This window comes from Apium graveolens, chromosome 11, assembly GCF_009905375.1.
Source record: "Apium graveolens cultivar Ventura chromosome 11, ASM990537v1, whole genome shotgun sequence".
In the NCBI taxonomy this organism is placed as follows: domain Eukaryota; kingdom Viridiplantae; phylum Streptophyta; class Magnoliopsida; order Apiales; family Apiaceae; genus Apium; species Apium graveolens.
Window position 1 is genome coordinate 172620873 of NC_133657.1, and position 15215 is coordinate 172636087.

Genomic DNA, 15215 nt, shown 5'->3' on the forward strand with positions numbered 1-15215 from the left:
ATGAAGGTGGACACTTTGACTAATTATGGAGTTAATCAAATCACCAGTGTCTGCGAGCTATGTGTTGGTCCCCATGAGACTGATCAGTGCGCAATTTCTAGTGAATCAGCTCAGTTTGTGAGCAACTTCCAGCGATCGCAGCAACCAGTGCTAACCACCTATCATCCTAACAACCGCAATCATCCTAATTTCAGTTGGAGCAACACTCAGAATACGGTTCAACAGACCCCCCTGATTTTCAGTAACCGCAGTATGCACCAAGACAACAACTCTAGCTGCAACAAGCTAATAAAAAATCTGAATTAGAGGAGTTGAAGCTTATGTGCAAAAGTTAAGCTATTTCTATCAAGACCTTGGAAAATTAAATTGTTTAAATTGCCAATGCCTTGCTAAATTGTCAGCCTGGTACACTATCCAGTGACACTGAAGTTTTAAGAAAGAGGGAAGCTAAGGAGCAGGTAAAGGCAATCACTTTGAGGTCTGGAAAGGTTGCGAATCCCGAACAAACTCAAGAGTTAACTGAAGAAGTTGGGGCTGAGAAAGAAGTAGAGCAGCAGGATGAAGAAATGGGACCAAGGAAGACCACTGTTGAGCACACTCCTCCTGAGGGTAATGCAAGGGAGAAACAGATCTATCCTCCACCGCCTTTTCCTAAGCGGCTGCAGAAGAAGAAGCTGGACAAGCAATTTGAGAAGTTTCTGGAGGTGTTCAAGAAACTTCATATCAACATACCTTTCGCTGAGGCTCTTGAGCAGATGCTTAGTTATGCAAAGTTTATAAAAGGTATTCTCTCTCAGAAAGTGAAGCTAGATGATTTAGAGACTGTCGCTCTCACGGAGGAATGCAGTGCTGTGTTGCAACAGAAGTTACCTCTGAAGCTTAAAGACCCAGGAAGTTTCACTATTCTGTATACTATTGGAAAAGTGTCTTTTGACAGATGCTTATGTGACTTGGGTGCTAGCATCAATCTGATGCCTTTATCAATTTTCAAGCAGTTGGACTTACCTGATCCCAAACCGACATATATGACCTTGCAGTTAGCCGACCGTTCTATTACATATCCGCGAGGTATTATGGAGGATGTCTTGGTCAAGGTTGATAAACTCATCTTCCCTGCTGATTTCGTGATTCTTGATTTTGAGGAGGATAAAAAGATTCCCATAATCTTGGGAAGACCTTCCTTGGCAACTGGTCGAATCTTGATAGATGTGTAGAAGGGTGAGCTCACAATGCGAGTTCTGGATCAGGATGTTACTTTTAATGTGTTCAATGCTATAAATTTTCCTACTGATAATGAGGAGTGCTTAAAAGTGGAGTTGGTCGATTCGGTGGTCACATCGGAACTTGATCAATTGCTAAGGTCTGATGCCTTAGAAAGAGGCTTGTTGGGGAATTTAGATAGTGAAGATGATGAAGGTGAAGAACAATTGCAATATTTGGATGCTTCTCCCTGGAAGAGGAAGATTGATATGCCTTTTGAATCTTTGGGAATGGAGGAATTGAACAAAGCTCCTAAACTCCTTAAGCCATCTATTGAGGAAGCTCCCACTCTTGAGCTTAAGCCTTTACCTGAGCATTTGAGGTATGCGTTTTTAGGTGATGCATCTACTCTGCCTGTTATTATTGTATCTGACCTTTCAGGTAGTGACGAGGAAAAGTTTTTGAGGATTCTGAGAGAGTTCAAATCAGAAATTGGATGGACTATAGCAGATATTAAGGGAATCAACCCTTCTTACTGCATGCATAAAATTCTGCTAGAGGAAGGTAGCAAGCCTACGGTCGAGCAGCAAAGAAGACTTAATCCAATCATGAAGGAGATAGTGAAGAAGGAAATTCTTAAGTGGCTAGATGTAGGGATCATCTACCCTATTTCTGATAGTTCATGGGTAAGTCCGATTCAATGTGTGTCAAAGAAATGTGGAATTACTGTGGTAGCAAATGAGAAGAATGAGCTTATTCCTACTAGAACAGTCACGAGGTGGAGATTTTGCATGGACTACAGGAAGTTGAACAAAGCCACTAGGAAGGATCACTTCCCTTTGCCCTTCATTGATCAGATGCTCGACAGGTTGGATGGTCATGAGTACTATTATCTTCTGGATGGTTATTCGGCTTATAATTAAATTTGTATCGCTTCAGAAGATCAGGAGAAAACTACCTTCACTTGTCCATTTGGTACTTTCGCCTTCAGAAGAGTTTCTTTTGGTCTGTGTGGTGCACCAGCCACATTTCAGAGATGTATGATGGCCATATTTTCTGACATAATTGGCCAGAATGTGGAAGTGTTCATGGATGACTTCTCAGTCTTTGGCGAATCGTTTGATGAGTGCTTGCAAAATCTTGGACACATTCTTAAGAGATGTGTTAAGACCAATCTGGTTCTCAATTAGGAGAAATGTCACTTTATGGTGCGACATGGCATTATTCTTGGGCACAAGGTTTCTAGTAAGGGTCTTGAGATGGAAAAGGCCAAGGTGGGGGTCATTGAGAATCTTCCTCCACCTATTCTTGTTAAGGGAATTCGCAGTTTTCTTGGTCATGCGGGTTTCTACCGGCGTTTCATCAAAGACTTCTCTAAGATTTCAAAACCATTGTGCAGTTTGCTAGAGAAAGATGTTCCTTTCAAGTTTGATGACGAATGCCTTGTAACTTTTGAGACATTAAAGAAGAGTTTAATCACGACACCGGTTATAACTGCACCTGATTGAAATGAACCTTTTGAGATGGTGTGAGATGTAAAGACTATGCAGTTGGAGCAGTTCTTGGGCAGAGGAAGAACAACATATTTCATGTGGTCTACTATGCTAGTAAGACCCTAAATGGTGCTCAACTGAATTATACTACTACGGAGAAAGAGCTTTTGGCTATTGTCTATGATTTTGAGAAATTTCGATCTTATCTACTTGGGACTAAGGTGACAGTTTTCACTGATCACGCTGCAATTCGATATCTCGTCTCAAAGAAGGACTCGAAGCCTAGATTTATTAGATGGGTTCTTTTGCTTCAAGAATTTGAACTAGAGATCAAGGACATAAAAGGAACTGAAAGTCAAGTCCCTGATCATCTCTCGCGTTTAGAAAATCCTAATAATACTTCATTGGAGAAGACATTGATAAATGAGTCTTTTCTCGATGAGCAGCTGTTTAGAGTGCAAGAAGAAGAACCGTGGTTTGCAGATATTTTGAACTACCTTGTGAGTAATATCATGCCTCCCGACTTATCGTATGCTCAAGGGAAGAAGTTTCTACATGAAGTGAAGTGGTATATGCGGGATGAGCCATTTTTTTCGATAAGGAGCTGACCAAATCATTAGGAGATGTATTCCTTACAGCGAAACGGGGGGGATCTTGCGAGATTGCCACTCAACGGCTTATGGAGGACATTATGGTGGAGAAAAGATAACAGCTCGTGTTCTTCAAGCAGGTTTCTTTTGGCCGACATTATTTAAAGATGCTCACCAGTTTATTTTAAAATGTGATCAATGTCAATATGTGGGTAATATGTCTAAGAGGGATGAGATGCCTCTTAATGTGCTTCTCGAGGTTGAGGTCTTCGATGTTTGGGGAATTAACTTCATGGGGTCATTTATCTCATCTTGTAACAATCAGTATATCTTGTTGGCGGTTGATTACGTGTCAAAATGGGTTAAAGTTAAGGCGTTTCCAACGAACGATGCAAAAGTGGTGCTTAATTTTCTTCACAAGCAGATATTCACAAGGTATGGAACTCCAAGAGTCATAATCAGTGATGAGGGTTTGCATTTTTGCAATCGCAAGTTCACTTCTATGATGAAAAGGTATAATGTGAATCATCACATTGCTACGGCTTATCATCCTCAGATGAATGGTAAAGATGAGGTATCTAACAGAGAGATCAAGCATATTTTAGAGAAAGTCATATGTCCATCGAGGAAAGATTGGTCTTTGAAGCTTGATGAAGCTGTTTGGGTGTATAGAACAACATATAAGACTCCATTGGGAATGTCGCCGTTTCAGTTGGTTTATTGTAAGGGGTGTCATTTGCCTGTGGAGCTTGAGCATAAGGCATACTGGGCTTTGAAGAAGTTAAATCTGGACTTGGATGCGGCTGAAAAGAAGAGGATGCTTCAATTGAATGAATTCGACGAGTTTCAACTTCAAGCTTATGAGAATAACAAAATGTATAAGGAAAAGGTCAAGAGGTGGCATGATCGGGGTCTAGTGCTTAAATCATTTATGCCGGGGCAACAAGTTCTATTTTTCAACTCTCGTCTCCATCTTTTTCCTGGAAAGTTGAAGTCAAGATGGTTAGGGCCGTTTATTGTCAAAATTGTGTTTTCACATGGAGCGGTGGAAATTTTTAAGAATGATTTGGGCCAGGCATTCAAGGTAAATGGTCAGAGGTTGAAGCATTACTATGGTGACAAGGCAAACCGTGAGGTGGTTAGTGCCATTCTATTGTCCGTTTGAGCTCAAGGTTCTACGTTGAGCTAGCGACGTAAAAGAAGCGCTTCTTGGGAGGCAACCCAAGTTTGTTGTACATTAGTAACCAGAGGAAGCAAGAAGAAAAGAGAAAATCATAAAAAAATCAGAAAAGGAAAAAACAATTCAGGACTCACTTCAGAAGCTTGGCGCGCCCGCGCTGTCCTAGCGTGCGGTCGCGCTGATTTAACTGGAACATGGCACGCCCGCGCTGTTACAGCGCGGCCGCGCCGATTTGGCAGAAGTTGCGCACGCCCACGCTGTTTCAGCATGCGGCCGCACCGTATCCCGACTCAGAAAAAAAAACAGCAGTTTCAAGAGAAAATCGGGATTTTTATTCAAAAATCAATTCCAAATCGATTTTTACTCTCCCACATCCCATAATTCCCTCTCCAAATCAAACCCATTATTCCCATAATCAAATCCCACTTTTATTCCATATATAATTCTCTTTTCACCACCTATATATACATACACCTCATACACAAACTTCTTCATCAATTCACAAATTCTCAAACACAAATTCTCTCTTAAACACAACTCTTATTCTCTCAACTCACTTCTAATGGCACCCAAGAGACAAAGAACACAAGTCGACAGTAGCACCACCAATTCATCAAGTGTGGGTGGTGTAAGGCCAAAGTTCTCTATTCTCGAGGCTGAATCGGAGTATACTAAGCTTCTTTCGAAGCCAATCATCAAGGAATGAGGTTTTCTGCCATCAGGGAAGGACAGTCAGTTGTTGGAGATGATTCTTGAGATGAGCCGGGTTCGTACTTACGAGGCACCCACTGCTGTGCCCATGAGTGTTGTTCACGAGTTCTATATGAACGCCAAGGCCGAGAAGAATGGCTTCACGGTGGTTCGAGGGAGGACGGTGGAGTATAGTGCAGAGGCTATCAGAACTGTGATTGAGCAGCCCGCGAGGAAGCCCGGGCAGGACACTTGGAATGATAAGACTCTAGAGGACTTTGATTTGGATCTTATTATTGTTACTATGTGCCGGCCCGATACTCACTGGAAGTTCAAGAGGGGCACGACCGAGTACTTTACGTTCCCGGCTTCCAGAATGAACAGGTTTGCCCGTGCATGGAATGCTTTTATATGTGCTAACATCATGCCATCTTTGCATGTGCATGAGATTACTATGGAGCGTGCACGGTTGTTATGGGGCATTCTTCAGGGAGATTATATAGATTTGGGGATGGTGATTTATCAGGGGATTCTGAAGTTCTTGAGGGGAGTACTACAGGGTCTATTCCATATACGTCTGTGGTGACGAAGCTGTGTGTGGCAGTTGGTGTTCATTGGCCTGCACACAAGCAGTTGCAGATCCCGAGTGCTCCTATCGACAACACTACTTTGCCTATGATTAAGAATGGGATGGAGGCAAGCCTGATCTGAAGGGTCTTGGTTATACTTTTGACCACCTACCTGGTGGGAGGCCAGCTGCTGGGGCCACTCAGGCGAGCAGGACTGCATGGAGATCTCAGCTAGGAGATGAGGCAGGTCCATCACAGCAGGCGCATGAGGAGGAGGAAGGAGCTGATATGGGAGCTGGCATGAGCATGACGCAGTACAGGCGTCTGACATGGAGGATGGATGCGATGCATGACATCCATAGCAGGTTCGCACGTGATCTCACCCAGGCACTTGGGACAGCTTTCAGAGCCACCGGTGTTGATATCCAGTGGCCGGTTTTTGGTGAGGATTCTGTGTATCCACCTCCGGACACACCTGACACTCCACCCATTGTGGGTCAGAAGCCTGATTCAGATTAGGTATGCCTGATTTCCTTAATATTACCTTCACTGAGGACAGTGAATATTTTAAATTTGGGGGTAGTAGATGAAGGAATATGTTTTTGTGTGAGTCTCATATAGTTTGCATATTCATGATAGTTTAGTTCATATAGTTTGGATATTTTTCCATATAGTTTTTTTATTTTGATAGTTTTATGTTATTTTGTTCATATAGTTTTCATGTATTTGTATTATAACATGATCCCTTAGATGATTTTTTGATTGACTTGTGATATTGATGCTAGTGTAGTGATGTCGTGTTTAGAGATGTTAAGTCGTATTAAGTTGATTTGCATGCTAGAGACACTTGTATTTCACTAAGTCTTATAGGTTTCTAAAGTGCTAGATCTTAGTCATGGTTTATTGGTTTGTCGGTTTGTCGAGGTTTAATCGCTTGTTTATATTTAGAATTTAGGATATTTTCTTAATAATAAAAGACATGGATATTTAAAAAAATTGGAGGAAAATTGGATTTCATTGCTAGTTGTGTGGCTAGGTGTCAAATGGCTAGTAGCCGGCTCATATTTATATGAGTAGTCTAGGGTTGAATGAGATGGAGCGAAACAGACTCATTCAGAAATTCGTTAAAAGAAAAAAAAAGAAAAAAAAGAGAAAAAAAAGAAAAAAATTAGTGTTATGTATAATTTATCACGAGTGGGCTCTTTAGTACTCGAGGTATTAAGTTCTTAGGGGATTTTGTGCCTAGTGACCTAAGGCTTTTATAGTCTGGGATCCACTAACCTAACGCTCGCTACATGGGTACTATTGTATTAGTCTTTTGTGGACCTCACTCATTGCACGATCAAATAAGCATATGTGCTTGTTTTGTTTTGAATAAAAGCATGAATCCATATAAATCTCCGATATAAAAATTGAAGTGTTATAAATTATTTTGAGTCTAGCTTTTATTCTGTTTATAAACTTGCGATTGTCTTAATAAGTAGTGAGTCATGATTGTTGATCTAGTTGTGATAGTATATCTGTAAGCATCTGCACACACACACGTCTCTAGTTTGTAAGTTGATTTATATGATTTAATTGGTCTTTATACGAGTAGCTGCATTTGTTGATATGTTGCTTGTTGAGTGGTTGAGTTATTCTATTGGGATCGTTGCATTCATATTAGTTGCATTCATGTATTTTTTATTTTCTTGTTCTTTAAGTCTGTTTATGCATGAGGACAAGCATCGATTCAATTTCTGGGGTATGTTGAATGGTATTTATGACACTTTATAATGCTCTAATAAGCTTTGAATTGATGCATTTGTACTCAAGTTGTTAAGTGTTTTAACATGTTTTCTAGTATTTTTTATTTCAGTCATTAATCTGTGGATCAGGTAAATTAGCATTGTTTTGGTGCTAATTTGGTGTCAAGGTGGTGTTGGAATAAAAGCTCTTGGAAAGCCGACTCGAAGCAGCAAGGAAAAAGATGAAATCTGAGTTTTTTCCCAGAAGGGCGGCGCACCCGCGTTGTGATAGTGCGCGGCCGCGCCAGGATTCCAGAAAGGCAGCGCGCCCGCACTGTGATAGCGTGCGGCCGCGCCGGTGCGAAAAATATGAATCCTGATTCTAATTCGATTCTAAGTGGGGAGACTTCCAGATTACAAAGGGATGCTATATATATATATTCAAATAAGAATGTTTTCATGAGAGAGACGTACCAGAGCGCAAGGAGAGCCGTAAGCAGACCGTTTTTAGCACGATTCAACGAAGACGAAGAAGATCTTGTTTTTACTTGTGAATCTTTGTTTTAAGTTTTATTTGGATGCTAGTTTTCTTACTTGTGAACCTTACTCTTGTTTTGTACTTGGTTTTATTTATTCGTTATAAAGACTACGTTTGTTATACCATGCTTTTATCGGAACCCACGTTGATGATGAGTTCGATTATGGGCTAATCGTTATCGTGGGATTCTAGCGTATTTATTTATGGATTTCTTTAGTTAAATTTTTTCGATGCCTTAGTGTATGGTGATTGATTGATAGCCTAGTATTGGTTGTGCGTATTCGTCTTATGAGCGTCGTAAACTTATAAGATAGTGTGTCAATTCTTAATGAAGCGACAGTGAATTTAAGGATTTAGAACTTGCCATGCTAGCATAGGTTCATGTATTGTTATGCATGATTCATAGGTAATTTTAATCATCTTACTTGCCCTGTGTAATCAAGATAGATAACTTGTGCTTAAACCGTTATATTGTCAAATTCTATAGATATATTGGGTCTCAATATAATTGTTGTCTATTCAGCTTCTATCTCTTTTATGGATGTCTGGTAGTATGGTACTCGTGCAACGAAAGTTGGCGTTTATCAGTTTCGTGTTGTCTGATTAGTGCCTTCACCATTGCATGATAAGGTTGAGAACAATAAGGCTATTGAATGAAGTATTTAATGAAGTAAGAATCATATATTTTTCATATATATTAATTTAATCAATCTTATTCTCTTAGTTATAATTGTTAGTTTAATTCTTAGTTATAAGCAACCTCAATTTGTTATCGTCTTAGCATTGAATAATAACCATATATTGTTGCTTAAGTGCGTGAATTAATTAGTTAACTAATACAGTCTCTGTGGGAACGAACTAGAAAAGATTCTATACTATTTGCGAATGCGTATACTTACGTGTATTATTAACGCGTGTTTAGCGACTAACAGTCATTAGAGTGAATGATGTGATTTTGGACTTGTTCATTCAGGGCCACAAATGAAGTCTTGAGGTTCTTCATATGAGTTTCCATTCCATTGAGATCATATCTTGACATTTGGTCAGCAAAGTTTATGAATTTGTTTTTTATTTCAATTTGAGAAGGAATGATTTGATCCATATTTTCCCTCACCATCTTCATTACTTTATCTTGATGTCTAGTCAATGTGATTTCAAGTTCTTTTCCAAGGTTGTGCAAAGCCTTGATTTAAGCTTTATACACATCATTGATGGCATCATACACTTCCTGAGGAGTTAGGGATCTAGCATTGCTTCCCAGAACAGTGACATACTCCTCCCTGAATTTAGCTAGCACAACATCCATTTCAACAGAGAATTCCTTATCCATCCAAGCATCACAGTTTGCATCCTAACCAGCTTCATCAACAATTTTAGCTTGATTTTCTTCAACATCAGCCTGGTAGGTGAGCATGATAGCTTGGTAGTCCTGGTTTGACATGTTGGATATGAGCAGCTGTTGTGATATTTGTGCAAGGCCTCCAAGCTGATCAACTCTAAGATCTTCAATAATTGAAGGTTGATCTTCAGTTTCTTGGAGCCACTGGGAGATTAGGTGAGGTTGGGAGGTTGATGGTTAGTTTGTTGGGTGAGAAGGTGACGTAGTATCATAACCACATATGGAAGAAGTCACAGTTTGACTCACAGTAGGTACTGTGTTTATGACAAGTTGTTGTTCTCCACTTGTGGTGGGAACCTCCAATTGAATTGGAGGGAATTTTACTGGGTTACTTTCATGTGCACCAGTCTCAAACCCTTATGTGTCTTGCACCACACTGTCACTTAAATGTGCTATACTTTCCTCCTCTATGATGGAAGCATTGGAAATTGTACTCCTAGCATGAATTGTTAATGCAATTTCTTCCAGGGTTGTGAGGGGAGTTGTTCTTTGAACATGAACCTCCAATTGAATTGGAAGGGATTTAGATAGCTCCTCCTCAGGAGTACTACCCTCAAACCTAACAGTCTGTGAAGACTGATTTACACATGAAGATGCATTTCTGATCTCTATGGGGTCTTTAATAGAAACTGATGAATCCCCCATGTTTGTGTTTGTGTCATCGAGGTCTACCCTAGCATGTAGCATCTCACCAACTAAATGTGGTTTCTGGGTGGTGAGCAAGGTTTCTTGAACCAAGTCACTTGAACGGGGAAACACTTGAGGATTAGATTCAAGTGTTACAGTGTAGGAAGAAGGAATTTTAGAGATAAGTAGATTTTGATCATGAGTGAGTGTTGGTAGCTCCCCTTGAGTACATAAGGGAGCTTCAATAGATGTGCTCTCACTGTGTGTGCCATCCTTATTTCTTCTACCATACACTTGGATTTGTTCAAGTGTTGGTTGTGCAGACTCTGTACAGGGTGCATTTGGGAGAATGCTCTTTTCAATAGAAACACCCTGTTGAGAGGATGTCTCTAGAATCTGTTTTAGTCCCTTGTTTACAACTACATCCTTTTGAGAGGATGCAGAGGTGGATTAAGTGGTCAATTCAGTTTGCTCAGCCTTCTTTGTCTTTCTGACCAAGGGTGACTCAGGTTGTATTTGATCCTCACCACTCTCAGTTATGATTGGTAAAGGTGCTTGATTTCTCTTCTTTTTACTCACTTACCCTTTTGGGAGGATGAAGTGGTTGGTTTCCTAACTGCTATAGGTATAGAAGAAAGGGTCTCAACATTGGAAGGTCCCTGTTCGTGTTCCTGTGTTTGTACTTCCACAGGTTCAGGGACCATTGTTGTACTAGATTGGGAATTAGTCCTCATGTCGGGCATGGGGTAAGGGTAAGTCCTAAATCTCTCCATCATGAATGGAGTAATTTTGAGACTTACAGTTACCTTGTTCTTTGTAACAAGTGATCCAAATATAATTTCGGACACTTGCTTACAGTTGCCTATTAGTGATCTATCTACACAATCTATTAAGCGTGTGTCATTTACTTTATAGTTCAAAGTAGACATAATGAATCTAGGCAGAAAAATTTCCTTAACTTTTGCCTCCAATGGCATAGTTAACCTGGTACTCAATTCCTCTAGTATGTAGTGTCCTACATTGATCTGTTTGTTGTGAGCCATTGAGTAGACCAGCTTCTGGACAACACTAGAGATGTTGTCAAACCCTGACTTTCTGCAAGTGAAAGACCTTATCACTGAATAAAAAAGAAAGGACCATTCTCTCCTTAGATTCTTCTTATTCATGCTTGATAGGTTGATCTTCTCAGAATAGTTGATAAAATCCATGAATTCATAAAGTTCATCCTGAGTTGGAGCCTCCACCAGCTTGTCAGTAGGTATTTTTAGAGCCATATTGACATCATTCTCAAATATTTCCACTTGTTTCCCCTTGATTGTGCAATTTATTATAATTGATATAGCCTGGTTCTCATGTACAATTGTCCTTGTTACTGCTGTGTTCCTGAAATCCCCTAACACATCCAAGTAAAGTACAGGATTAACAATAAGAGCCCCTACAAAGTAAGACCCATAAAAGAATTTTACAAAGCTCTTGAAGGCTTCAGGAGCTTGATTTGCATCTAGAACTGCAAGGAAGTTGGTCTCTTTTAGAATAAAGGGTACAATATTGTTAGCTGACATTATTATGAGTGTGAAGATTAATGGGTAAATAAAATTTGAGAGAAAGGATTCGAAACGAGAGAGAAATCGGTTTTGAATTGAAAAGGCTAGGTCACTTAGAGTTCTCGAAGGCGTAAGTATATATGTATCGAGATGTCTAGGTATTTATAGTAAAAGAAGATGACTTGTCGAGAACTCAAAAATAGACGTTTGGAGTAAGTCTATCGAGAAGTCAATTTGAAATGTGAAAAACATATCGATAAGTCATTATATTTATTCTTGTAGAGAACTAAAAATAAACTTATCGAGATGTCAAATAAATACCCAGTTTGTCCAAAATGGTCTGAATTTTTTCCAATTTTTATTTGAATAAATCAAATTAAAATCAGAATAATTTTGCCATATGTATTTTACCAAAATAATTTATTTAATTAAATTATTTCAGTTCTGAGTTATTTATAAGTCTAAAATTATACTTGTAGAGAACTCTATAAGTTAACACTTATAGAGAACTCTGTAAGTTAACACTTATAGAGAACTCTACAATGACTTATCGATAAGTCATAATAAAGCTTATCGAGAAGTCACTCGAGAAGTCAGTAAATTGACTTATCGATAACTCACTCGAGAAGTTTTAAAATGACTTGTCGATAAGTCAATTAGACTTATCGAGAACTCAGCTCTCTATATACTTTTGATCACTTTGATTATGCCTTGTGTTAATTTTACATATTGAAGATGTAAATTAACATCCAGGCAGTTTACTTAGAATTTGAAAAATTCTAAGATGAATTTTGAATTTTGAAAATAAATAAATAGAGATGAAATATTTATAATTCATATTTCAGTTAATTTCTAATTAAATCAAATTTATTTTGATTTACTAGAAATTAATCTGTTGTAACACATTAGCTGAGTTCTTGCCTTAGGATGAAGAATTTAACATTCCAATTTCACCTACTAGTCTAGTGAAAGTTGCTTCATCCAAAGGTTTAGTAAAAATGTCAGCTAATTGTTTTTCTGTTGGAAAAAAAATGAGCTCAATGGTACCATTTGCAACATGTTCTCTAATAAAATGGTACCTTACATCAATGTGCTTTATATTAACCCCAATTTTTGGAATTTTTTTAAAACCCTTATGAATAGTGATTTTGTTGATTATGCTGAATAAGAAAACTTTTCATACCACACTTTGTAGAGGTTGTTTTATTGTTATTCTGAGATCTTATTAGTACTCTATATGGTATATAAGTGTATGTAAAGATCGTCAGAATCCAAATTCGAACACTTTGATTTTTCCCGAAAATCCACCAGATACCGAAAGAATTGAGTATAAGGTAACAGGATAAAAAGGATTTAAATTCAAGGATTATAAGAGAGGATCATATAAGAAATATAATATATTGAGAAAGGTTTAGGGGAACCCAAGTAATAAGATCCCGAGTATGATCCCTCAAACGATAAACGAGAACGAAAATTAAGCGAACCGTATAACATATAAGCGGTCATTAACCAAATAATTAAGCAAGGATTAGCATAAGAAGATGCTTCCACCACCAAGTGATGACAAGTGGCAAGAGATGAAGTCACCAATATGATGTCATGCTTAGTCATACTCCACTCACTTTAAACAACCAACAAATCATCCAAATATCCCATTCACTTCATTTTCCACCACAAAAACATTCAACAAAGCAAATACTCTCCCAAGAACACATAGCTCACGGCTTTTTCATTTTTTCAAGAAGAAAAATTCCAAAAATCAAGTTTCTAGCTTTGTTAATTTGCAAGGTAATTACCCCAGGGTCCCTTATGATTAGATAAGCATATCCTAGGAGTTTAAGCTTCTATTTCTTTATGAATCTCTTCCAATAAATCAAGGAAAAAGATGATGAATAGTGTTTTCAAGATTACTAACTTTATTTTCTTTGATTTCCTTTAAGATCCAAGCATTCCTAAGCTATCTCAAGGCTTCTCAAGGCTTCTTAAGGCTTCCTAGCTACTCTAATCACTCCAAGGAAGGTATAACACCTCCAAACCCTAACTTTACTTTGAGTATTAAGATGGTTTTGATGGTTATAGTAAATGAGAAGCATGATGCTTGTGTGTTTAGAGTTTGGATTGGATTTGTAGTGAATTGGATGTTGAAATCTTGTTTATAGTTAATGAAACTTAAGTATAGCTAGTAGTTCATGTGTGGGGTTGTATAAATTGGAAAATCTTGAGGTTTGGGGACTGATGTAGTAAGGTTTGGATGAGGGTTGGTTGTATTGTTGGTTGTGAGTTGAATGGTGGTTGTTTGGGGTGGTTTAAAACTTGGTAATCGCGTAAACATAGCCGTTGTAATGCCCGATTTACTTTAAACTATTTTTGTTCTTAACATCAGGACCCGTGAACTCACTGTTAGGTTTTGACCATTGCCATGATTAGATAGTTCATGTTACGAGCTTCGTTTTGATATTGGTTCGTTTGAATCCGATGTACGGTTTAGGAGAAACGACCATTTTAAGTAACGGCGCTTCGCGACCGAACCATTACCCCTCGCCTTACTTTGAAACCTTGGTTAAGGAATTTAAATGACTAATTGGGGTATGAAGCAATTATGTTAGGTGGATTAGGAAGTTGGTAAGGTACTCGCGAAAGAATCGCCTTAAAACTCTTAATGGTTAATTTATTAAAAATGGTGGAGCCGAGGGTACTCGAGCGACTTAAGTGAATCGTTAAGCGCGAAAGCGAACGTTAGGGGTCTAATTGGTTAAAGTCTAGTTTCTTAAGCGACCGGGGATTAATTCCGAATTATGTTGTTGTTCATAGGTTATCGGACCCACTCTAAGCTTAAGTCTATCCGGGAACACTCAGGCAAATTTTCTACCCGTTATACTGTTGTTGTGATGTATACATATGTATATGCATTATCTTCTGATAGATGCATGATGGTTAATTAGCAAATCTTGCGATATATTGGAGCATGTGATATGGTATATATGCATGTCTGTTTCGAAATCTTGATATATATCTGTTGATTCTAATGCTTATAAGTTGCATAATACATATGCTAGAGATAAGCAGTAGTTGCGTATACCCTTAGTATAGGGGACCCAAAGGTGAACATTTTCTAAAACCGGGAGTCGATGTTCCCGAGTATATTATATATATTTATATATATATATATATAGTTTTCAAAACTATTAATCGAATAAGGTTTATTCGATAACTTTATTTTATTAATGAATATTACTTTGAATATTCATTCGAGGACTTATGACTCAGTTTATTTTATTTAATGAATATTAATTTGAATATTCATTCGAGGACTTATGACTCGCTTTATTTTGTTTAATGAATATTATTTTGAATATTTATTTGAGGCCTTATGACTCCGCTTATTTATTAAATAATATTCTTTATTTTATTAAAGAATAATGTTTCGATAATCAAACTTATTTTCGATTATTCAAATAAAGATCATACTTTCGTATAAGTATATCTTTGGTTATTTAATATCCATTTCAAGTATGAGTTTTAAAACTTTTACTTCAATTATTTTTATAAGGATTATCCTAATGGGAATATTATTTAAATAATAATATTCAGATATTTTCTAATATATCGGGACTGATTTATTTCATTAAATCAACATTACTCCAAATATTCTTAAAAA